The following is a 26039-nucleotide window of genomic DNA, read 5'->3' on the forward strand; positions in this document are numbered from 1 at the left end:
TGCGCATGGGTGCACGCCTGTATATCCGAGTAAAACTGTGTTCGCGTGTGTGCACCCGTGTGCGCGCATTTAAGCTGGAGTAAGTATGTGTAAGGGTGTTGAAATCTGTGTAAGAGCATTTGCACCTGTGTGTGCACGTTCAAGCAGGAGTCAGCAAGTGTTAGGCCATGTAAGCATGTGTGCACGCGTGTGAGCTGGTGTGCGCATGTTTGCGCTTGTTTGCGCATTGCTGCCCCTGTGGAAACAGAAAGGGAAAAGGAAGCACAACAAATAGTAGGAAGTTAACCAAGGAGAACTAGCAGAGCTAGCAGGTGAAAACAATTAGAATCAGGCAATTACACAGGCAGTACACTAGCTCAGCCCAGCCCAGCTCTTAAAACTCTGCAAACAACTTTCCACCATGTTTTCCTCAGAGACACTGCAACACTGCAGTAAACTAAGAGAAGTGAAAACTTAAAAAGCTTTACTGAGACAAAGAAATGTTAGGGGCTGCCATTGCTGTTATAAGGTGACATATGCAACATGCTGAGGGTGTTGACAATGCGAATACTGCTGAGCAACCGACAGTGAGGAGACAGAGAAGTGTGTATAGGCCCAGGGTAACCTGCCAAGGGCTACATGAGATGGAGATAGTGGAGCGCTATAGAGTGGACAGATACCTCATGCAGGAAATTGTTGAGCTGTGCAGGCCATGCCTCACACACAGAACCAACAGAGGGGAACCCATCCTAGTGGAAACCAAGGTATGTGTTGGCCTAAGAATACTAGCAACAGGTACCTTCCAGGGACCAACTGGAAATATGATGGGGATTTCACAGGCATCAGCATCCAGGGTACTGCACCAGTTCCTGAATGCCATGTCAGCACATGTCAGTGATCATGTATATTTCCTCAATTCCCATGAGGTATTGGCCAGCAATGTGTGTCTTTTCCAGCAAATAGCAGAATACCCTGAGGTAGTGGCTGCAATAGACTGCACGCACATACACATCAAAGCACGAGCCGGTGAGCGGAGTAGGGCCTACTTTAACCGCAAGGGCTTCCCCTCCATCAACGGGTAGGTCATGTGTGATGCCCAGGGCATAATACTGAGTGTGTGTGCTGGCTGCCCTGGAAGCTACCATGATTCCCATATCTGGCATCTGACACAGCGGTACCAGACATTTGCCAATGGGGATATACCTCATGGTCACCTAGTGGGGGATGCTGGATATGCACTGGAGCCGTGGCTGATGACACCCATCAGAAATGCACACACACCTGAACAGGAACACCATAATGAGGCACACGCACAAACACAAAATGTAATTGAGCGTGTGTTTGGGCTGCTCAAGTCACGGTTCCAGTGCCTGGACACATCTGGTGGAGCCTTGCAGTACTCACCAACTACATGTATCCAAATTGTTATGGTATGTGCTATGCTACATAATATGATCCTGTGAAAACAGCTGCAGCAGGAGTTGCACAGGGTCAGGCCAAACAGCCCCCCACCATTGCCAAGGCCATCACAGGCAGAGCGTGACTCAGAGGATGAACAACCTGAGCCTGCCCCAGTAGGCAGAAGGAGGAGTGCCCAGTATGCCTTGACAAAGAGGCAACGCATAGCACATACAATGGCTCAGTAGGAACCCTGGAAATTATACCTCTCTCTGACTCGCACATATAGTAAAAGGGATGCATAACGTGATACTACCTGTTTTCAAACATGTATAGGGAGTGTACTATGTGCATCCAACATAGGCAGCCCTGCAGCACCACCTGAGGCATGATTGCCATGCTTTAAACAATATAAAGTAGTGCTAAACAGCTATGTAAACAAAATTGCACACACTAACTAGCACAATTTTGGGCAATGTTGAGCAATATTGGGCAACATTAAGCAATGTTGGTTAACGTTGAGCAATGTTGGGCAAATTCAGTCAAAGTTGGGCAAAAGCAGGCAAACATGCTCATATTTGCTTTACTGTTCCTTAAGCAGTGTGGTCTGCCCAGTATGAAAATATAAAGCAGTGATAGTCCTCGAACCCAGGACACTGTGCACTATAGTCACAGTACTGAACCACTTAACCATGACAGTATTTCACTAGTCAGCCTGTATGAAGAAATGTTGATAAGTCTGTGCAAAGTGTCTCATGGAAACCCTGCAGGCACAGCATAATCCCTGTCGAGTTATGACACAAAGGTGAGCCCTACAGTAAAAATACAACTTGATTTTCAACACACACATATAGTATAAATGTTAATATTGGGCGTGTTCACACACGTCAACAAATGTAGTGGACTTCAGACAGCAACATACTGAAAGGTCACACTGGGCATGCTCACACACTTGAATAAATGAGACAAATGTCAGGCAACAAAATACTGAAAGGCCAAACTGGGCATGCTCACACACTTAGGCCATGTCTGAGTACAGCAGTGGGCCACACATATCTGGCAGTTGCATGTGTCAACCCAGGAACCTCTCACTATTCACCAATCCTGCCTTGTGCGCACAGTTATATGACAACAGACACATATATAATATATTGGAACCCTGTCATAATCAAATATGTACTACAGATACTTAGGTTGTTCATAGAAAGTGGGAAAGCAAAGAAGATAAAAAACCTGCAATCAGTATCATCAATAAACAATGTGCACTCCAAACATTATCATAGGTTCATAGGTTGATACTAGGCTATCTGCTCCAGGGCATTTATAAGCCTAGCCAGAGTGTGTTTGGCTTTTGCCACCCTTTTAGATTAGTAGACTTTGCCTTTGAATGGTAGATCACAGAAGATAGCCTTTTTTTGGTTAGTTTATTGTGTCTCTGTCTAGCAGGGACCCAGAAGAGATCCCAGGGGTAAACTTATGATCTCCCATCCACTCATCAAGATTTCTCTTGAAGAGGGTCAGTGAGGGGTTCTGCCTAACTTGAACTGGGATTTTGTTCCAGAGTGAGAGGAGCCTCAGGGATATGAATCTGTCCCTCCAGCATGTCCTATTTATTTCTGTGCTGAGGTTTAAGTCCCTGGAGTGTGTAGCTCTAAGGGATTTGGATTTCCTGAGGTGGAGCATTTCCATTAATTCTGGGTTGGACATGGCTTTATACATCAGGCACAGATCACCTCTGAGTAGGCGGTAAGCAACTGAGTACAGCTGGAGTTTCTTTAGCCGAACTGCGTAGGGCATCTGTTTGAGTCCCTTGATCCTCTTGGTGATGTACTTTTGGGGTCTTTTTAGTTGCTGCAGGTGTTGGGTAAGGTACATCCCAAATGGGGCATTGTATTCAATTATGGGCCTGATGAGTGATGAGTAGAGGGGTACAATGACCGCTCTTGATCTAGATGTGAAACCTTTCGTAATAAGGTGGGCTATATAGAAGGTCTTTCTAACCACTTTGGCAACGTGATTGTCAAAGGAGAGATTACTATCTACTTGGGTCCCCAAATCCCTAATTACTTCTTCCGTACTTAATGGATTACCACCTATGTGGTAATTTGTGGGCACTTTGTTTTTTCCAAAGGGGATGACTATGCATTTTTTTGGCATTTAGCTTTAAGCCATGGCTCTGGAACCAGTTATCCGTCTCTGTGAGACCCTTTTGGAGGATGCTTGTGTCAGCCGGAGAGTCAATTATGGCACCCAGTTTGCAGTCATCTGCCAACTTGGTCAGCCATAGTCCTCCCGTGTTAGCCTGTACCTTAGAGAAATATATACCGAACAAGAGAGGTCCCAGTACTGAGCCTTGTGGGACACCACTTGTAACTGCTTTAGAGTCTGGCATGGCACCTGCAATTCTGACCATGTGGGTGCTATCCCTGAGCCAGTTTGCAACCCATCTTGTGACATATGGGTTGATATTTAAGCTGGTGAGCTTATTTATGATGCTGGAGTGAGGTATTGTGTCAAAGGCTTTTGCGAAGTCCAGGTAGGCTGTGTGGACTACCTTCCCTTCATCTATGGCCCTGGTAACTGTTTCAAAGAAGTCGACCAGGTTCAAGAGGCAAGATCTGCCCTTAACAAAGCTGAATTGGGTAGGATACAGTGTCTGGAGGTTCCTGATGTCTTTGTTTATGAGTTCCATGATGATACGCTCCATAGCTTTGCAGACCAGGCTAGTCAGGCTTATAGGGTGATAGTTTCAGGGGTCTGTTGTGGCACCACCTTTGTGGAGTGGGACCACTGTTGCTGTACGCCATTCCTTGGGTACATATCCTGTAATAAGTCTGAGATTGAACAGTGACTTGAAGCTCGTGTAAGATGCAGCCCAGGACACAGTCCGGTCCCATTGATGCTGTGTTTTTTGCTTTGGAGAGGGCAGCTCTCACCTGTTCATCTGTGATGTCAGGGAGGCTACACTCTGTTGGGATGGACATTTGCTCTTTTGGGGGGGATGGGGGGGAGAAATTTGCACTGAACCTGTCTGCCAGGATGTTGGCAATGTCTGTGGGTTCAGTGTATTTTTTTGTCATTTTGCACTAACTCAGAGCATATCTGGGAGTTGCCACCCAGGTTCCTGACATAACTAAAGAAGGCCTTGTGATTGTCTTTAGTGTCTTGTGCAATTTTTTTTTTCGAAGCTGGCCTTAGATGATTTTATGAGGGATTGTAGCTTCTTGCTAGTAGTGATCAGAGATGCCTTCCCTTTTTGGGATTTTGCTCTATCATATAGTAGCTTCCTCCTTTTGTTGTATAGCTTATTTATGGTCGGGGTCCACCAGACAGGTCTCCTGCCTTTGGAGGAGTCAGTCTTGGTTTTATTTAGGATAGCACAATCCATGAATTCCTGTAGGTGTCCATAGACTGCATTTGTAAAGGATTCTGCACTTTGAGCTGTATTTTCCACTGGCCTGGGGGCTTTGAAGGATACCACCTCGGTTTTGAGAAGTGTGAAGTTTGCTTTTGAGAAGTTCTTCACCAAGGTGACCTTGCCTGGGGGTGGGGACGGGATATGGATGTCCAGTGAGATTAATTTATGGTCTGGCCTTACCAATGAGGGGTATACCTCTGGCATGGAACACAGAGTCCCCATGTTGGTGATGACCAGGTCCACTATGTTTTCCCCCTCTTGTGGGGATGGTGACCAGTTGTTCCATAGCATTTGAGTTTATAAATTCTAGGAAACGTTGGGCTAGGGTGTTGGGGCTTGAGTAGTATTCCCAGTCAATGTTTGGGTAGTTGAAGTCACCCAATATAATGGTGTTGGAGAGACCTTTATATTCTCCAGTGTTCTCAGGAAAGCCAAGTGGGGTTCCTGAGTTTGGGAGGGTGGTCTGTAGCAGGCTACAAACTGAAAGGCAGTTTTGCCCACTGTTAGCTGCACATGGGTGGTCTCCGATGCTTCGTGCAGTGCTACTAACCTGGAGGTGTGGGTATCCTTGATTTATATGGATACCCCCCCTCCTTTTGTGGCCGAAAAGCATGGTATGAAGTATAACCTGGTAGTGCTGGGGTGCTTTCGGGAGCCTTGAACCAGGTTTCTGTTACTGCACAGATATCGATATTCTCCATACTGAGGAGAGCCTCGAGTGTGTGCATTTTGAGGTTTAGACTTCTGGCATTGAGCAGCATTACCCTTAGTTTCTTTTTCCTTGTATTGTCTATGGAGGTGGGTTTGTCTTTTGAGCCTTGCCTAAAACAGGCACTATGGGGGTTGCAAGAGCCTTAGCCAGTATTTGAAAGCCCAGGGGTGACAGGTGCAAGCCGTCCCTAGAGAAGCAATGTGGCTTGTCGAGCATGTCATCCCAGGCTGACGGACACTGGATCCCCTTTGAACGACACCAATACTTTAGCCAATTGTTAAAATTGATCATTTTGTCTTTATACTGTGGCATCATTCTTGGTGAGGGCAACATGCTACTCAAGGTCAGAGTCATACCAGCCTGGGCTACATGATCAGAGAGCTCCTCTATGTCTCTTTTCATGTAATCCAGGGAGGTACATCTCAGGTCATTCACACCAGCATGGACAATGACTGAGTCATATTTGTACTTGCTTTGGAGTGACCTGAGTGCATGTGTTATGTGGCAGATCCTGGCACCCGACAGACAGCTTACAGTGACCTTCTCCTTGTTCAGCCTGGTGAGTGGGACGTCAGTGTGTCTGACAATAGAGTCACCTATTACAAGTGTATTAGGTGTGTTGTTTGGCCTTAAGGGCAGTGACTGTGTGGCACACTGACTTTGTGAACAATGTGATACGTGGATATTGTTGTGGGGTAGCAGTTGTTTGGGTGTCTGCTTTGGAGGTCTCTGCTGCTTAGGCAGATTTTTATTTAGAGCCTCCGAGTATTTTTTTTGTGTTTATGTGTTTGGTTTGCTGTTGCTATAGGTCTGTGTGAGACTGGATTTGTGGTGTGTGTGGTTACCTTCTCCTCCTGATAGACTGTGCCAGTCATGGGTCGAGAGAGCTCAGCCTCCCGTTTGGCTATATAGTTGCATCTCTCACATATAACTGAGTTTGTTGGGAGGAGGAGAGGGTTGTCTGTGTACATGAGGCAGTTGTAACATTGCCTCAAAATTCCCATATTTACCAGCTGGACTGGAGAGTACACATAAAACTGACCTTTGGACATGTCAGGATATTATGATGAAATACTTTTTGACTGATCAAAAAGGATCAGTAGGGTGTTAAGTGTTTACAAGAGTAAAAGAGGGGTTTAGTGCTTAGGTTTGTTGGTGTTTTGGAAAGATTATCTGCGAATGAGTCCAGACAGAACCATGACACATCCTTCAGCTATGGCATAAATAGCAATGTACACTCATATATGTCCTGAGTCAGGGCCAACTGTAAATGACTGACAATGCCAACATCCTGTCAGACAGGCCCATACATACATACCCACCTCCCACTGACAAAAGGCCCTATCATCATACCAGGAGATATCACATGTAGAATGGGTAAACAGCTCCTTCCAAAGCTGAAAACATGGCAGCAGTTGGATTACATTGTTTCCCTATATGTGTCATAAGTGAACTGCAGAACAAACAGACCCTGCACCTGAACAGTCTGTTGAGCTTCACCCTCTCTACAGGATATGAAACTGTTGAATGGGTTACAGCAACATATGGCACACTCCACAAGTGTTGGTGCACAACAGACTATGGGAACTATAGTCTTATAAGCCTATGAAGTCTGATCTGCAAGGCCATGGAGTCCATCATGACTGAAGTCATAAACAGAGCTATTGGAAGCCTACAAACACACAACCCTACCAACTTTGGTTTGGTCATGGGCAGATCATGGTTCCCAAACCTGCTAGACTGTTTGCAAGGCAGCCACCCAGGACATACATCACTGAAATGAGCTACACACGTCCCACATAGACTTTGAATAGCCCTTTTCCAACATCCCAGACACATATCATATCCACAATATCAACAACCTGTGCATAAATATGTATTGTCATATGATGGATTGGCAACTGGTCCACAGATAGATCACACAAGCTAAGAATCATGGAGTCCTGTTCAAGCTGTTAACACCTGCTGTCCCGCATGGCTCAATCCTGGGATTGCATAAAACAAAGTGCACACATATTACCATGTCTAGTCTGATGATGTCAGCATCCTACAAATACAGCAGAAGAAATGAAAACTCCCCGTAAAGCATATAGTGTGTTGTGTTAATGCGTATCTCTCTAGTATCATAACATCGTTAGGTAGGGGATTGAATCCTTTAATTGCTGAGTGTGTGTGTGTGTGGGGGGAGTGTATGTTTGTGTGTGATTTCCTTTGAGAGGAGTGCCCTTTTTGGACACTAGGAAAACACCTTAAAAGAGGTATACACCTCTTTGGCAAGTCTGATGATGTCAGCATCCCACAAATACAGCAGTGGAAATGAAAACGACCAGTAAAGCGTATAGTGCGTCGTGTTAATGCGTATCTCTCTAGTATCATAACATAGTTAGGTAAGGGTTTGAATTCTGCAATTGCTGTATGTGTGATGTCCTTTGAGAGGAAAACACCTTAAAAGTGGTATATTCCTCTTTTGTCTGTGTGTGTGTGTGTGTGTGTGTGTGTGTGTGTGTGTGTGTGATGTCCTTTGAGAGGAAAACACCTTAAAAGTGGTATATTCCTCTTTGGCAAGTCTGATGTCTGCATCCCACAAATACAGCAGTGGAAATGAAAACTCTCAGTAAAGCATATAGCCCGTCAAGTCTGATGATATCAGCATCCCACAAATACAGCAGTGGAAATGAAAACTCTCAGTAAAGTATATAGCGTGTCATGTTAATGTGTATCTCTCTAGTATCATAACATAGTTAGGTAGGGGTTTAAATCCTGCAATTGCTGAGTGTGTGTGCGGGGGGGGGGGTGTATGTTTGTGTGTGATATCCTTTGAGAGGAGTGCCCTTTTTGGAGATTTGGAAAACACCTTAAAAGTGGTATATCCCTCTTTGGCAAGTCTGATGATGTCAGCATCCCAAAAATACAGCAGTGGAAAAGAAAATTCCCAGTAAAGCATATAGCGTGTCATGTTAATGCATATTTCTTTAGTATCATAGCATAGTTAGGTAGGTGTTTGAATCCTGCAATTGCTGAGTGTGTGTGTGAGAGACACTGTTGGTCAATGTGTTGTGGGTTTTGCTTTTACTACTGTATGACATATCAGTAAAACAACAGTATGTGCATTGCACACTTCAGGCATCTGTGTGACAAATCCATATATGTACATGTGACCTTAATTAGTTCATAGGTGTGAAGCCTGCTTTCTACATGAATACATCTGTTACCTTTGACAGATTGTGCTGCTGCTTCTCAGACCTTAGGTCACATATGTATGTTTGTGACAAGGCCAGCCACTGTAGTGATCTGTGGCCTAGGTCATCTGTGTCACACACACCCATGACAGTTCCTATAGAATAGTGTGAGTGAGGGTTCATGCCTGGGATATATTTCAGACATGTTCAAACACAACAAAGTCTGTCAATAATGGACATTCATTATAGGTGTACAACAACTTCGTGGATATGCATACAGACCCCTTATTGCTTATGTGATACACCAAGGGACTTCAGAATACCTTTGGAAATGTGAATACCAAAGGACAGATGACATAACACGTGGCTGTATGTACACATCGGTACCCCTTCTACATGTTGTGGGCTACTACCTATGTGGTACTGTCGGGATACTATGTTTAGTAAATGTGGATGACTATCCTATAGTTGGCTTATAGCTTTACAGCATGGTTTGGACAACAGGTATCTGTCTGTATGATACCCTTGTGGAGGATAAGTGTCTCATCCAGAGAATGCATTGTAGGCCACTGTATGCATTACCAGATGTGGACGGACATAGCCCTAGTGTGTTTGCTTGTACCAAAGAGGGTTACATGCCAAACAGGAGTGGTCCCAGGAATGGTTGGCGGTCAATACCACTGGTTACTGGTATAGTATACTACCGGAAGGATCCAAATGCTACTGTGTTTCCTACATCTGTGTGTCAGTTGTCAAGACATCATCTAATGATTGGTTATAGTCAGGCTGTTGAGGTTGTGTATACTACCAGAATGCAAACCAATGACAAATAGTAACAGTATCACCCACAGCATAGTGTCAAACCATGTCATGCACACATGTGTACCCAAGTTAAAACATATGTGTAGTAAAATGCATACTGGCCACCAATAGAAATTATGAAGTGTTAACACTGTATAATACAGAGCATGTCACCCTTCCTGTGTGTCCACTATGCACGTACATGCAGAAAGTGCACCTCCACCATGTTCACAAATGTACACCTGCAAATCTGTACTGCACACATCACACACGTACTGTCCACTCACCAACACATGCTGCCAGAACTACACACATCAGCCAAGTGGCACATGGATGGACAATACATTTTTGGAGTTAACACTGGTGTAAACAATACTACATTGATAATCATAGCTTTAATGCATCATGCCTGCTCAGATATACCTACAAGTATATCATTACACTTTACTGTTGACAACATGCTAACATTGCTACACTGCCATTAAGTCACCCTGTGCATCAGCACCATGTTAGCCTGTTCCTGCATCAGTGTTACAGATGACAGGAGGTGTCACAGTTTCATCATATGCACAGGGTGTGTTGTTGGTTTGCCAGAGCCCGACATTGACCCATCCAATCGACATGTGTGTGTGTGTGTGTGTGTGTGTGTGTGTGTGTGTGTGTGTGTGTGTGTGTGTGTGTGTGTGTGTGTGTGTGTGTGTGTGTGTGAGGGACAACAGTGCAGCATAGGTCAATGTTGATGTAATGTGTGTGTGTATGTGTTAGCTCTAGGTGTTTGGTTTATGTGTGTGTGCCTGCATGCACACAGTTCCACCATGTGGCTGCCAAATATGGGAGGTTGTGGGACAGCCACAGACAGTACCTGCCAGGCTGTACAGATCACCGTCTCTGGCCACGGACACAGCACCTGTGCCTGGCAGGGGTACCCACAGACAGTATTGGGTACTAAGCCAGACTGGGTACTATCATCAGAGGCAGAGGGATGTCGACTGGAACCATGTCCCTGCTGGGACTGGCCAGAGCAACATGCACGTGGTCTTCTAGGATGGTCTATTGACAGCCCAGCCCCCAACATTGCTGGGGCTGGTACTGCCACTACGGGAGAGGCTGTGACTTGTGTGTCGTCTGCGACGACTGCCAGCTGATGATGTTGCTGGCATACGTCCACGTCGACATCTCAGCCGTACTGCACTGTCCTGGCACATGGACATGACATTGCAGAGGACATCTAATGTCTCCCCCCAACATCTATCAATGACCTCGATGTAATTACAAATGGCACCGGCAAGGTCATGGATACTGTCATTGATAGCGGTGTTATGGGCCCTCTGCACCCTTAGTCCCTGTCTGGTGTACCGTTCCATACGTGCCTGTGCCTGCATTACAGCCCGGAACATACCTGAGGTTGTAAGACCTGTGGGGGCACGTCTGCCAGGGGCATTATGACCAGCAGTGCTCCCATGAGAACCCCTCGACATCTGCCTATGTGGTACCATTCCAGGAAACTCGGTTATGGCTGCTGTGAGGGGATGCATGTGCCATTGATACCACACTATCCTGGTCAATGCCTACTGTATGCTGTCGCTCAGCTTAGGCCATTGGTGATGAGGGATGTATTGGCAGTATGAATGTGCGCATAGATGGGGTGGAAAGCTGTGTACTGTCGATTGGTGGACCAACGACAGACCCTGTCAAACCTTCCTATGCCACAACACATGTATCATCATTTCCACTATTTGTGGCAGTGACTTCAGGTTCCCTGCTGCACTCAACCAACACAACCTCAGCACTTTTGAGAGGAAGACAGGAAACACACTTTACAATCTGTAAATGATGTTAGCACACATGAACACAGGAACACATGCACACATGAAAACATGCACACATGCACACATGAACACATGAACACATGAACACATGCACACATGAACACAAATATACTACTCACTAAAGTTGACACACACACACACACACACACACACACACACACACACACACACACACACACACACACACACACACACACACACACACACACACACACACACACACACACACCAACATCAATCCAGAACATACTCATTTGTGGTTGATGGTGGAGTACAGTATCACAAGCCAAAGGGTCCTATCACATGTCAGCATGCAGGATGTGTGTTGAGCAACAGCATGCAGTGTGAGTGTAGCGAGTCCTTGTTAATAACAGTATACATGTCTTTGATGCATGTGTGTTGTTCAATGATTGGCCTCACCCTAGAACACAATGTGTACATGGACACAACATTGCTGTGCAAGTATTAAATGCTTTTCAATATCCTGTGCACCATCACTCATAGGTATACATACTATGGCTGGATGCACACAACTGTCAGGTGTATAGAAATGAAAGCTATGTGTAGTACTGTAGTTACTGTAACTGGATGTAATGTAGTACCATGAGCCATCATCAGGCAGCATCATGTGGTAACTCAAGGCCACTAATGTGTGCCACACTGGCAACTATCTTGCTGTACCTGAACTGCAGCATTGTGGCTACATTAACCATTTCACAGGCAGTTGTTACATGGGTATGTAAGGTGTTTAGGAGGGAGCATTGCCCAACATGAATGTGTTGTGTGTTGAAGAGTGTCGCATCGCCCCATGATAGGCCTCTACCCCTCAGTTATAGTATGTGTGCTGTGTGGATGACATTTAGGATACTGGAGTCTGACCTTACAGCAGGTGTCTAAATACGCCATGTGTATCATATTAACACTTACTGCGTATGACAAAGTGGTGTACGTTGTGTGCATGTGTATTGACTCTGCCTATACAATGTCCACTACAGTGTACCACAATTGTTTGGGATGCTCTGTGTATTGCATGTGTTTGAGGCAGCTACTCATGTTACTGGGATGTGCATAGTCCCACAGAAAACATGCAAGCATGCATTATGTGTAGGTGTTTTACATGTGTATATGGCCTACAACTCACCTATGACATGCACATGCTATTTGCTATATTAAATGTAGAACACTCACCAGCATGGGTCTGCTGTCTTGCTGTCACACCAGAGGGACGTACAAGGATATGAGACAGTTTGTCAGTGTCAACAACTATGGCATTGCTGCTGTGAGTTTGCAATTTTACAGTAGTACAACGGGTGACAGTCACAGGCATACAGATTATGTTCCAAATTATCAGTATTGCACAACACCAGGCTCCACATCTTCTAAATAAACAATACACATCTGACATATGCATGTTATAACAATCAAGCTAATAGTAGTCTACAGATATGCCATGTTACCTGCACGCTCCGAGTCAACTTGCTGGGTGACTTTGGTCTCCATGATGACACATGTCTGTTGTAGTGGTTGGCCAGAAGCCACCATGCTGAGGAGCAGCTCTTCCACTCTGGTGAGGGGCAGATGTAATGCTGCACCACCACCTGTGGCAAGCTATTGTCTGTGGACATTGGAGGCATGCTGCCGGACATGTCTAATTAAATCACTGCAGTGATGGCGTACCTGCTCATAAGTCCTGTTATGCATGCCTACGTCATTCACCCGACAGACAACATCTTGCCACAGTGCAGTGCACCCATGCTGGTCCTGGCTGGTTCTGGAGGACAGCAGGGTGTGATGTTGTAGTAGGGTGGATGTGATTATTTCCTCCTCTTCAGGGGAATATGCAGGGTTGCGATGGTGAGACATGTCCCTGGAAGACAATAAAACAATAATTGTGAGCAAGTCATGTGGCACACTTAACATTCTAAAGTACAGACATCAATGAAATGCCATATACAGCAACCTAATGGCTGTCAGTAGATACACACTTTTAATACCACATATCAGTGCTCAGCCCACAACTGCCTGACAGTGCCTGGCACGTTCTATATATTAAACCATGTTCTGCACAGCAACAAAGTGAAACCAGTATGTAAGACTATACAACAGTACATGGCACACTGTATGTGACACAATGCACCACCTAGCCACAGGAGGTATATATATCAAGCTAACGCATGAAGAAAGATGTCATCCATTGCAATGAATGTAAAGTACAGTTACAGTATTACCAGTATACCACAGTAGTCTTTGATGCCAAACCGCTGCCTAACATATGTGCACAGTTGTTGATATAGGTGGCATACTGCTGTACTAAACTATACATGTTGCTAGATACACACTTATACCCTGTAACACGGATATGATTGAGGGCATGGTACAGGCATAATTACACATACATCAAACATACATACAACACACAAATGTATGCCAACCCAGATGAGCTTTACCTGTGTACCATACAGTACTTTGTGTCACTACTTACAAAACCTTATGCCTGAGGTATGTAATCTGTGAGGACTACAGGGAACACACAAAACAGTGTTTCCAAGCAATGTGAACATACACCATACTGTACTGTTTAGGCCTACAGCTTCAGGTAGTACTACAGTTCATATGGGAGTTGGATTTACCAGCAGTACCACTCACTAAGTATACATGTATTGTTTTAGCCTACAATGGGACACCACAGTCGAAAACAAGGGACTACGTCACACCGTATGCCATACTACTTTTTCTGCCTAGCAATAGCATACACATCTTTTGCTGGGATCACAACTAGGACACAAACTACCATGACAGAAACAATTTCACACTAAGTTATCACACCTTTACAGACCTTGCACACATTCACCAACACATTCACCATCACACTCAGTCAACCTCACATAGCAATGATTGCACTAAGTACATGTGTGTGTGCATCGTGTCATGGGTAGGTAATACGCTATTGGCCCTAGGGCCTACAACAGCCTAGCCAAACGCTACCCTGGCCTTTGACACACATGCAATTTAATTTCACTTGCCCCTGTCAACCACAGCCGCAGAGTTGATTCCTGGGGTGTATTTCCTATCTCCCAAACAATCATCAGGAGTATTTATGACAACTGCTAATAAGGAGCTTTGTTTGCTATTGATAGGTGGTTTGTTCCAGAGTATGGCATGTCTCTGAGTTAGGAGTCTATCCCTCCAGCATGTGCTGTTTAGTGAGCTGACAAGGTGTAGGACTCTAGAGCGTGTATCTGGGAGGGATTGTAATATGTTTATGTGGAGGATGTCCAACAGCTATGGGTGTGACATAGCTCAGTATGTTAGGCAGAGGTCACCTCTGGGTAGGCGCTATGCAACACAGTGCAGCTGTGGTTTTGTGAGTCGGTCTGCATAGGGCATCTATTTGAAGCTGGTATTACTCTTTGTGAGGTATGTCTGTGACCTTTCCAGTTGCTATAGTTGGCATTGTACTCTCAAATAGGTTTTAAATGTGATAAGTAGAGGGGAACACTGACCTATATTTCCCTAGATGACACACCTTTTGTGATGACGTGTACCACGTAGACAGAATACATGACCAGTGTGGCACTGTGATTATCAAAGGGGAGGCTACTGTCCACCTGTGTCCCACGTTCCCTTATCACACCTTCAGTGTTAGGTAGACTACCACCTATGTGGTAGTTAATGGATACAGTGTTCTGGCAAGAAGGGATGGCACTGCAGTGTCAACACTGAGCTTCAGTCCATACCTTGGTCACCAGGCACCTGTCGCAGTAAGTATGCCCCATGTCTCTCTCCCTCTATCTATCTATCTATCTATCTATATATATAAACATCCATTGCTGTACATATAGATGTACATATAGGCACATATACAGTCCACTATTCATGGTGGGAATATAAATTATGCGACAGTTGTGAGATATACAGTTATGTAATAATATTGCACAGTGTTGTGCAGACTGCATTGAAGGTGTCCTCAGCCCATGTAGCTTTAGCAGGCCTCACTGGCTGCAACACTGCAAAACGGACAGAGCATACCCACAGCGTTTAACCACCACATGTCATATACCAGCACTGCATGCTGTTTTCTTTGCCACACACTACAACCTACATTGAAATATGCACATAACAACCTTAAACAATGTATATATATATATATATATATATATATATATATATATATATATATATATATATGTGTGTATATATATATACACCCTTCACAAACAGTTGCAGTATGTCCCTTGCCCTATGCACATGTACAGATACATAGAGATACGTACTGCTGCCACATATGGATGATTCACAGTATGTAGAGTACTCTTCATAAACATCTACTACATGCCAGCAAATACATATGTGTTACATACCTTTCGTTTGTATTGCTGTGTTCCGTTTGTTTTTAAAGGAAATATTTTTTTTTATTTATTTATTTATTTATTTCTCTGTCTGTTGCTCTTTCTTTTTCTGTGTCTCTCTGTTTCTGTCTCTTTGTCTGTCTTTGTCTTTATCTGTGTCTGTGTCTCTGCCTCTGTCTCTGTCTCTCTCTCTCTCTCTCTCTCTTGCTGCAATGAGATTATTGCATGTGTAGACAGCAAGTACAGCCTGCTTTTCTAGGGATCTGCACATGTGCATGTGATGGCCTCTGCACCAATTGGTGCCCACCATTTACTAATTGCATCTAGCCTGCTGTGTGGTAATTGCAGTACTCACTGTCATAGCAACCCACTGCTATTAACTGCTAGGTTAGGTAGGTGTAGCCCTTTCAGCTTTCCAAAGTGGGGCCCATGCTTGTTTGCTGTGGACACCATTGTGTCAGTCAGAAGGTTGGTATACTTCTTATCTCTGAAGCTAGTGTTGGAGCCAGTGATTTGCATGTTGTACTCAAACCTGAATGTTGCTGCTTCTAGTACACACTTGTCAGTGTAGAATTTTACTCACCCCTCCAAATGCTTACACAAGATACATGGGAGTATGTACATTATTTTCTAATTAGACAATTAACTGCCTTACAAAAGTAGTTATTGCAATATATTCCTCTAGCACATGAACTGTTTGTGAACTACTATACTGTAAATATTAATTACCTCATTTCTGAACAGTTTGTTGTTTATTTGTGTTGACATTAGCACGGGCTGCTCAAGACAAGGACACATTTCAGTACTGAGTATGCCTACCTACATCCTTGGTAGAGCCTGAATACACAGGTATATTCTTCATTTGGGAAGGGGTGCAGAAGTACAGAGCATTATATATTATTGTGTGATGTTTATCTTGCTGAGCATACAGGGTTGCTGTGTACCTGTTAGTCTAACAAGGCAAGTAGTCTGTCTGCGTAGCTCCCACTTGTGGACATATCCAGATGGTAGACAGAGGTTAGCCTATTATTCTTTGTCTGTGCACCACACCAGTCTTTTCTGCACTGGAACAATGGCATTGTCACAGTTGGTTGCTAACAGTACATGGCTACATCCTTTGATATTTCTGTGTTGTACTCCTACATAAGGGTATGCTTGTGGGACTCATTCCAAAGCTATTTGCAGAGTGTGTAACAGCAGAAAAGCTGACATGCCTGTGTGTTTCTGCCTCTGCCAGGCCTCTGATAGCCTCAGGTATATATTTGAACAGTCTCAGGGAAAGGTACATATAAGTGGGGTACACCTGTAATATATTACAGACATTAAGATGAGACTGAGAGAGAATCAGAGCATATGTATTAATACACCTTTTCTGATGTGCTTGCAGTGTGTACTCTTACTTATTGACATTATTCATTAAGTGTAATTCCCCACTTTTCGGCCTACCATCAGTGGGATTCTGAGGGACAAAGCTAACATTTGTTTACGAATCAGGGACATCCCTGAAAAGCAGTCACAGTTGGGAAGTATGGCCTCTGCCCTATTCAAATATGCCAGTGTTTATCCTGCTGTGATACTGTGTGGGGTTTGTAAAATGCTACTGTGACATTATTTCCTGCTAGAATGGCTGGTTCTCTTTTCACAGTCATGTCATGCAATTCCACAACAACTGCTGGTAAAGATCCACAGAACAAGATTTGTGTTATGAAATTCCTATTTTCCCTTTACATTCACTCATTGTAATGCATTATATATTTATTACAGCACCAACTTGTTGTATATCTACTGTGGCCTAGTGGTACTTCATGCAGTGTAGTGTGTCCAAGGTCTGGGATTCGAGACTGACAAAGGTGTTTTATTTTGCTGCTCAGCAGAACAAGGGCCCTGCCATGCAGAGTGACTAAGGCACTTTTAAGCAGTTGTAAGCGGGTTTGCGTGGGTTTGTGCGATGCTTAGCAATACTTAGCTAAGCGCACACATGCGCACACTCGCTCAAACTCGCTAACTACTGCTTAAAAGTGCTTCCTCCCGCTAACACCCGTGCTAATTTCTTTGAAAGAAAAGAAAATGGGGAGATAGGAAAGTGGTGAAAAAGGGGGCACAAAGAGGGAAAGACAGTAGGGAAACAAGTTTGGGATGTGCAGAACAGGTGTAGGGAAGGTCCATAGCTGCCCATGTTGTACTGCCAATTATAATTATGAGTTTACATTCCAGCGGACATGTGTGCGAAATGGGCAGCTATGTATGGGGCATAATTTTTTTTCGGGTACAGATTGCCCTTTTTGTTTTTTGTTTTTTTTATTCAGGGGAGAGTGGAAAGTGAGGTAGAGGAAGTAGGTATATTTGGAGAGGTAGGTTGGGTAGGTAAACAGACAAGACAAACAAGACGCATACAGGGGCGGAGTATAACACATGGGGTGGGTGAACACAATTGACAGGGATGGATGTTTGGAAATCGCAAGCCCATGAGCCCACAGATGGTAACAGTGGAACTGACATCCCCACCCGTGGGCAGTCACCACTGCACCTTCACAGCCCCGAGGGTGGCTGTGCTGGGGGCTGCGTAGGAGAGGCAGGCTCACCCGTGAGTCGCGCCACTCTCACCTCGAGCTGGCATAGGAAATCAGCGACTGAATGCTGGATCTCCCTACGCACCACAGCCCGGACCTTTCGGAGGGTGACAGGTGGCCCTTCTCTGCCCACGCTTGCATGGGGGGAATGTGCCCCATCCCCTGCAGCGCTTCCACTCGAAGGTGGCACAGGACCAGTGGAGGAGGGGAGCCTGGGCTGAGCACCAGACCTGCTGATGCCAGGTGTAATTGCCAGCTGAGGAGGGACATGTGCGTCTGCTGGGACCAGCCTTCCCATACATTCTGTGATTAGGTGTATTTAATTACAACATAAACAACAGCATTCCAGATTAGTTGTAACAGCATGCAGTAATATTCCCATTAACCCAACACACCAGGGTTCCAACAGTTGAACAGCAAGCATAACACATGCATATATTGAATGACAATGGACATTCCAACAGCATGCAGGGATAATTGGTGGCAACAGGCCACCAAGACTGTGGTTTTTGAACAGGGCACATGCATCAAAGTAAATTCAGGTATTTATAGAACAATAGGACATATGTCCCAACAAATGTTTTGAGATTAGACATACCCATTGAGGTGTGGAATTGCATTGTTTATGCACATACAGTAGGGTGTAGAAAGAAACCTCCATTAATATCTTATACTTTTAGTCTACACTACATTCCTATTGACTGCAGGTGTATATCTCCTACATGTATTATTACACTAGACAACATGCATTAGGTTGTGTAATGGATTTGGCTAGTTCATTATATACCTGACATATATCTGACATACTAACTGTCCAAAATGCAGATGTTACTGCTACATAGTTATTTATTTTATTTATATTTATATATCTACATATCTGGATGTGTTCACGTGACATTTTCAGTTAAATTTCTACAGAACCCTACATTTCGTGTAGCACACTCACATTTCTGGGGAACACATTAACAAGCTACTCGTGTGCCAGATTTACCTATGCATGCCAGCCATTAACCGACTGTTGAGGACTGTATATATGGTTCCCAACTACTGGCACTTCCATCATCCACTTTATATGGGACTGCCCAACTGTGGGTTGACAGCACTTAATACAACAGTAGTATTTATATAATGCAAGGGTACAACAACATTTCAAAGTAAGTGACACAGACACACTCCAAGTATTATACCTTTATTAATTACATTACACACTTTTCTACAGGCTCTCTCCTTTATTTGATATTACAGTGCATATGGAAGACATATTCAAGACATATTATACCTTTATTAATAGGTTACAACACTCTTTTTCAGGCTTGCACACTTATTTTATATGACAATACATGCAGAGATATTATTCCGGACTTATTTTACCTTTATTAATGGGTTACTACACTCTTTTTCTGGCTCTCTGAATTATTTTATATAACAGTACATGCAGAGGAATTATTCAGGGCATTTTATGGCTGTATTATTGGGCTACAACACTTTCTTTCAGGCTCTCTCACCTATTTCATATAACAATACATGCAGAATAATTACTAAACTGCCTGGTGGTGCAGCCTTAGCAGCCTATCTGCATAGGCTTGCTGATTCGCAGCACGGACGCCTGCAGCTGTGAAGTAAATGAAGGGATATTGAGACATACCTATCCATTATATAGACTAAATTAGTAAGTTTTACATACTGCATTCCATGGCTACCTACTCAGTAGTGGGGCATCTTGCATGTCACGGGCCTCCTGTATCCATTGGTTCAGTAGGTCCTGCTTCTGTCTCTTCAGGTCTGCAAGGTGGTGATGGACCTGCTCGCCAGTCCGAGGGACACCTGTGGCACTGGTGAGATCATGAGCTAACTGGTTCCAAGCCTCTGCTTTGTACTCCGTCCCTTGGAACTGGCCCTGCAGGAGTCTTGACTCATGATGGTGGACAAGGAGCCAAACCATGTATTTTGACTCCTCGATGCCCCAGCGTTGCACTTGAAAGCAAGTACCCTCTCCAGCACCAGCCATTCTAACTGCAGATGGGAGCTACAATCAGTTATGGCGAGTATTCCTGCCTATGGGGCTTAAATATGCTGCATTTCCCGCCCTTTTTTGTGATTGGCCATTTTTGAAAATTCTCAGCTGACTGTAGACCTGCTTAGCAATGGTTAATCTACCATTTATAAGTATATGTATGTTAACAGTGGCTGTTTATCCTCAGCTGTCATGGCTTAGTGGTTCAGTACTTTGATTATGGTGCGCAGTGTCCTGGGTTCGAACCTTGTCATTGCTTTTTATTTTACTACTGTCCAGACAGGCTAGGGGGTGTGGCTGTGTTTAGGCAATTTTGCTCTACGTTGCTCCACGTTGCCCTACGGTGTGCTGGTTGGCACGGTGCGCACCTCCGAGCAAACCTATTGCACTGGGTAAAGCACTGCTTAACTACGGGCAACTATATTGCGCTGGGTAAAGTGCTGCTTAACTACGGGCAACTATATTGCACTGGCTAAAGCGCTGCTTAACTACAGGCAACTATATTGCGCTGGGTAAAGTGTTGCTTAGCTATGGGCAACTATATTGCGCTGGGTAAACTGCTCTTAGCTATGAGCAACTATATTGCGCTGGGTAAAGCGATGCTTAACTATGGGCAATTATATGTCAGGATCCTTCTTATATTTATAAATATACATTTTCTTCACTGATACATAGGCCATTTCAATGCTTTTTAGTAAACTTTTATTCATATATGTCATGAATTATTTCATATACTTATTTAAAACTAAAATAGAAAGGGGAGTGGTGGGACTCGAACCGTGCATACCTCCTCTTTGTACGAAGGCTCTGCCACTAATGCTATTGCTATTTGGCTTAATTTGCATAAACATTCCTTATTATGCTCTTCAGTGTCGAAATTGCTAACTGCAGCTAAGCAGTGGGCACACCTGCGCAAACACGCGTAAATACGGGCAGCTATATCGGGAATTAGAATAAAATAAATTAAAAGTTTTACATTTTATAACTGTACTGGGGGTTTACAATGTGAGGGAGTGTAGTGTTGGGTATGTAGACATTTGAGCGGACTCGCTCATGTGTGTTGACATTTCACAATTCAGACACTTGCAGGGGCGTGGAGCTTTGGACTGCTCAGCAGTCAGACATGCCCCCTGCCTTCCAGCACTGTCCGTGTTAGACTTGGAGTGGAGTCAGCGTGCCCTCATGAATATGCATGGTACGCTGACATCATACCGTTCAACTGCAGTTTCCGAGTAAGACTTATTTAGTCTTACACGGAGGATTCGTGAATCCTGGGGCTTTACTTTTTCCTTCTGCTTGTTTTTCCCATGGTTTGACAAAATAATATTGTATCATTTTATTCTTATACCATATTTTCTCTTCTTTTCTATATCATATTTTTTTATTTTCCTCATTAATTTTTTTTTCTTGATAACATTCCATTTCTTCATTTATACTTTCTTTTTCTGTTTTGCACCTTTTTACTATATCCCAAAATTTGCCATACTTACATTTAAATATTTTTACTAATCTTTCATCTATTTCACTTATCCACTTTATCACTTTATATACATTTAATGAAGTAACATATATCACACTGGGTTAATTAAACTTAAATCATTTTCTTCTTTCTTTACATTTAAAATTCCTTGTTTTATTGGATTCAGTCTAGAGCCCTATATGAATGAAACATCATTTGCAGCAATTCTTTTTCAGTTACTGTTGGCAAATTACATATACTTTCTAAATATGCTATTTTCCAATTAGAACTGAATTTATCAAATGAACCTTTTTCATAAGTGATAATCTACATGTTTTCCAGAAAAAAATCTTTTAACTCTTCTGTTACTTTTTGCCATTGAAGCTTGCTTACATACTTGTTCCCAAATTTCGTAACTAAGGCAGAGATTTCATTCACTGTAAAATATATTCCCCTATCTTAACCACATTTCTAATCTTTTTTCTTTTCTCTTTATTTAATGTTGTCCCTATTGCTTCTAAGCATTCATTTAAATAAAATATTACTTCTTTTATCTACATCTTGTTTTTTGCAATTGCTATAGTATCATCTGCATAAGTTAACAAAACTGGAATTTTTAACCCTTCAGGCATTACATAGCCCTGCTTCCTGCATTTTCTTAATTTACATCACATTCAATCACATTCATAATTAAACCAAAGAGTATACAACTCATTTGACATTCCTATCTTACACCCCTCCTCATATGTACCTCTTTACGTAACCAACCATTTACTAAAGTTTTAACTTTGTTATTTCTATAAGCAGATATACATAATTACCTGATTTTCTCACTTACATTGCATTCTTTCATTATTGCTCATAAAATTTCATGTCCTACTGTATCATATGCTTTATTAATATCCCCTGTTATAAGTTTATCATCTTCTCTTCTGTTTATATCATCCATAATCGCTCTAGAAGGAATAATTCTTGACATCCCATCCCTTTTATGCTGCATATACTGTCTTCCATAACATGTTTCATCTTCTTTTGAAATCTCTTCTGTATTATTTTCATGACTCTTACAATCATTATTGTTCAGTACTATCAGTCTCCAGTTTTTCATTATATTGTTGACCTCTTTCTTTCAAATACATTTAAGTATTCCACAACATAATTCTCAGTAAATGAAATCTTCATTTAACCATTCATTCACAATCTTTAACAAATATTCTTTTTGCCATTCCATTATTTTTTTATACATTTTATATCCAATTCCATCTGGTCCTGCAGCTGATTCTATATGCACTTGTCCTAATACTTTATCTAGCTCATGTAAAGAAATCATAATTTCAGATTCTTTATTTTCTTGCTCTGATAACGTTTTTACTTTCCAAATTGTTTTCATTTTCTTTTTTTTCCTTAAACATGTCTTGTACATATTCTACTACTGTGTTCATGATGCGTGCCCATAATTTTTCTATTTCTCCTTTTACATTTTCCACTTATCTCATTACAATACTATCTTCCTTTACTGTTCTACTTAAATATGCTAATTCTCTTTTCCCTTGTAAAACTATCTTTGAATAATAGCTCTTTCATTTTTGTCTTGATTTTTTTCTATATAATTCTTTTTCTTTATCAAAATACTCTCTAGCATTACTTTCTAAGTATTCCAATGCATCTTTATATGCTCTGTTATACTTTTCCTTAGCCAATTTTCTTACATCATGCTAAATGTATGTAATTTTGTATATTTCATTTTGGAATCATCCACCATTCAGAATCATCATCATCATCATCCCCTTTTTCCCATTTACATGGGGTCGGGGTATCGTATTAACTGTCGCCAACTCTCTTGATTCAGGGCCACTCTCCTGCCTTCTTCAACACTCATGCCAGACTGTCGCAGATCTTCTTTCACACAATCCAGCCACTTCTTTGCTGGATGACCTCGCTTCCTCTTACCTTCTTCCTGTCTGTCCCAAATCTCCCTCACCAGATTGTCTTCTGATTTTCTACACATGTACCCATACCATCATAATCTGTTTTCTTTGATCTTTTCTGCAATTGGAGCTACTTTGGCTTCTGCTCTTATGTCCTCATTTCTTCGCCTGTCCCGCAGTGTGCATCCTACCACCTTTCTCAGGCACTTCATTTCCATCACCTCTAGCTTCTTCAACTGTTCTGCCTTTACTGCCCACTTTCTGTACCATGCAGTAGTACTGGTCGCACCACTGTCTTGTACACCTTACTTTTCAGCTTCTTTGGCATTCTTCTGTCATAGACTACACCTGATACTCTATGCCAGTTGGCTGAAGCCCCTCTGATTCTAGCTTTGACCTCTTCATTCAGACTACCCTTCTCCTGAACCACCCCTCCCAGATACTTGAAGCTGTTTACCTGTTCCACTATCTTCCCATCTATCTCTATTCTCAGCTTCTTCTGATTTCCCCAATCTGCTGCCATTACCACTGTCTTATCTGTGCTTAGTTTCATCCCATGTGCCTTCAGATTTGCATTCCATTCTCCTATCCTTTGCTGAAGCTCTAGATCAGAGTCTGCCTGTACTGCCACATCGTCTGCATACAGCAGCTTTGTTGCTCTGACCCCTCCAACCTGTTTGCTGATGTAGTCCATTACCAGTATGAACAGCAGTGGGCTCAGAGCTGAACCCTGGTGTACACCCACTCCCACTGGGAACCCCTCAGTGAGGCCAAACACTGTTCGTACTTCAGTCACTGGGTCCTTGTACATAGCCTGTACTAATTTTACCAATGTTTCTGGGACTTCAAACCACCGCAGTACTGCCCAGATCAGATTTCTTGGAACCTTGTCATATGCTTTCTCCAAGTCTAGGAAAGCTCAGTTTGACTCTCTCCTCTTCTCTAGTTTCTTCTCAAGTATCTGTCTCAATGCAAACATCGGGTCAATTGTGCTGCATTCTGATCTGAATCCAAACTGTTTATCTCCCATCTTACATTCTACTATTCTGCGTATCCGTTTATCAATCACCCTCTCCAGAACTTTCATGCAGTGTGGTAGGAGTTTGATGCTCCTGTACTGTCCACAGTTGTGGATGTCCCCTTTGTTCTTGTACACTGGCATGAGTATGCTTATTCTCCAGTCATCTGGGATACGCCTTTCTCTCCACACTGCAATCAGTACGCTCAGGAGCCATTTCTCCCCTAGCTCACCCAGCATCTTTATCATATCTGCTGTGACCTCATCTGAGCCTGCTGCTTTCCCTGACTTCATTTTCCTTAGTGCTGCTCTTCTAAGCTGGGCTCCTCTTCTACTCTCATTGTAGGCTGTTTCTGCAGCAGTACCGCTTCTGTGGGGTTTTCTTCATTCAGAAGCTGCTGGAAATCCTCCTTCCATCTGTCTTTGATGTCCTGTGGGCTGGTAAGCAGGTTGTTGCTGGAATCCCTTATGAAGGGTGTCTGACTATCTTCTTTCTCTTTTCTGTCTTTGCCTTGCGACCTGGTATAGTTTCTTTGTGCCTCTTACTGAGTCACTTTCCAGAAGCTGATAGAGTGCCTCTGATGCCCTATTCTTTGCTATTGCAACTTCTTTCTTAGTTTCTTTGTTAGCCAACCAGTAGTCCTTCCTAGCTTGGTCAGTCTTTTCAATCTCCCACTTCTTCTTGCACTCCTTCTTTCTTTTGATTACTTCCTGCACGTCTGCATTCCACCACCAGCTTTCCTTATGTACCTTATTTCCATACCTGGCTTGGCTACATATCTTTTCTGTAGTCCTAACACATGCTGTTTTTAGGTGCTGCCACTCTTCTTCAACTTCACCTATTTCCTCCTCTTCTTGGGGTGCTAGAGTCCTGAGTAATTCCTTGAACTGCTGTACTTTCTCTCCAGTCAACTTCCAGGTCTTCAGCCTGGTGTCTGTTGACCTTAGAGCCTTCTCTGACCACTGCTTGCAGCTGATTGTGGCAACTACTGGTTTATGCTGCGAACCAACTGTTTCACTGGGGATGACTTTGCAATCATGGATTCTACCCCAGTGCCTTTTCCTTACTAGGAGGAAGTCTACCTGAGTTGCATGTTGGCTACTCTTGTATGTGATCTTGTGACTGTCTCTCTTTCTGGACCATGTGTTGGCTACTATCAAGCCATTTGCCAGACAGAAGTCTAGAATGGCTTCTCCTTCTTTATTCCTATTGCTCCACCCATGTGGACCCAGGCAGTCCTCATATCCTGTTCTGTCTGTCCAGATATGTGCATTTAAGTCACCCATTATCAACACCAATTCATGTTTCCCTGCTTTATCTAGTAGGTCCTGCAACTGCTGTCTGAATGCACTCTTTTCCTCACTATCACAACCCTGCTGTGGTG

The sequence above is a fragment of the Protopterus annectens genome, chromosome 7.part0, assembly GCF_019279795.1.
Source record: "Protopterus annectens isolate FY-2018-M chromosome 7.part0, PAN1.0, whole genome shotgun sequence".
NCBI lineage: Eukaryota > Metazoa > Chordata > Ceratodontiformes > Protopteridae > Protopterus > Protopterus annectens.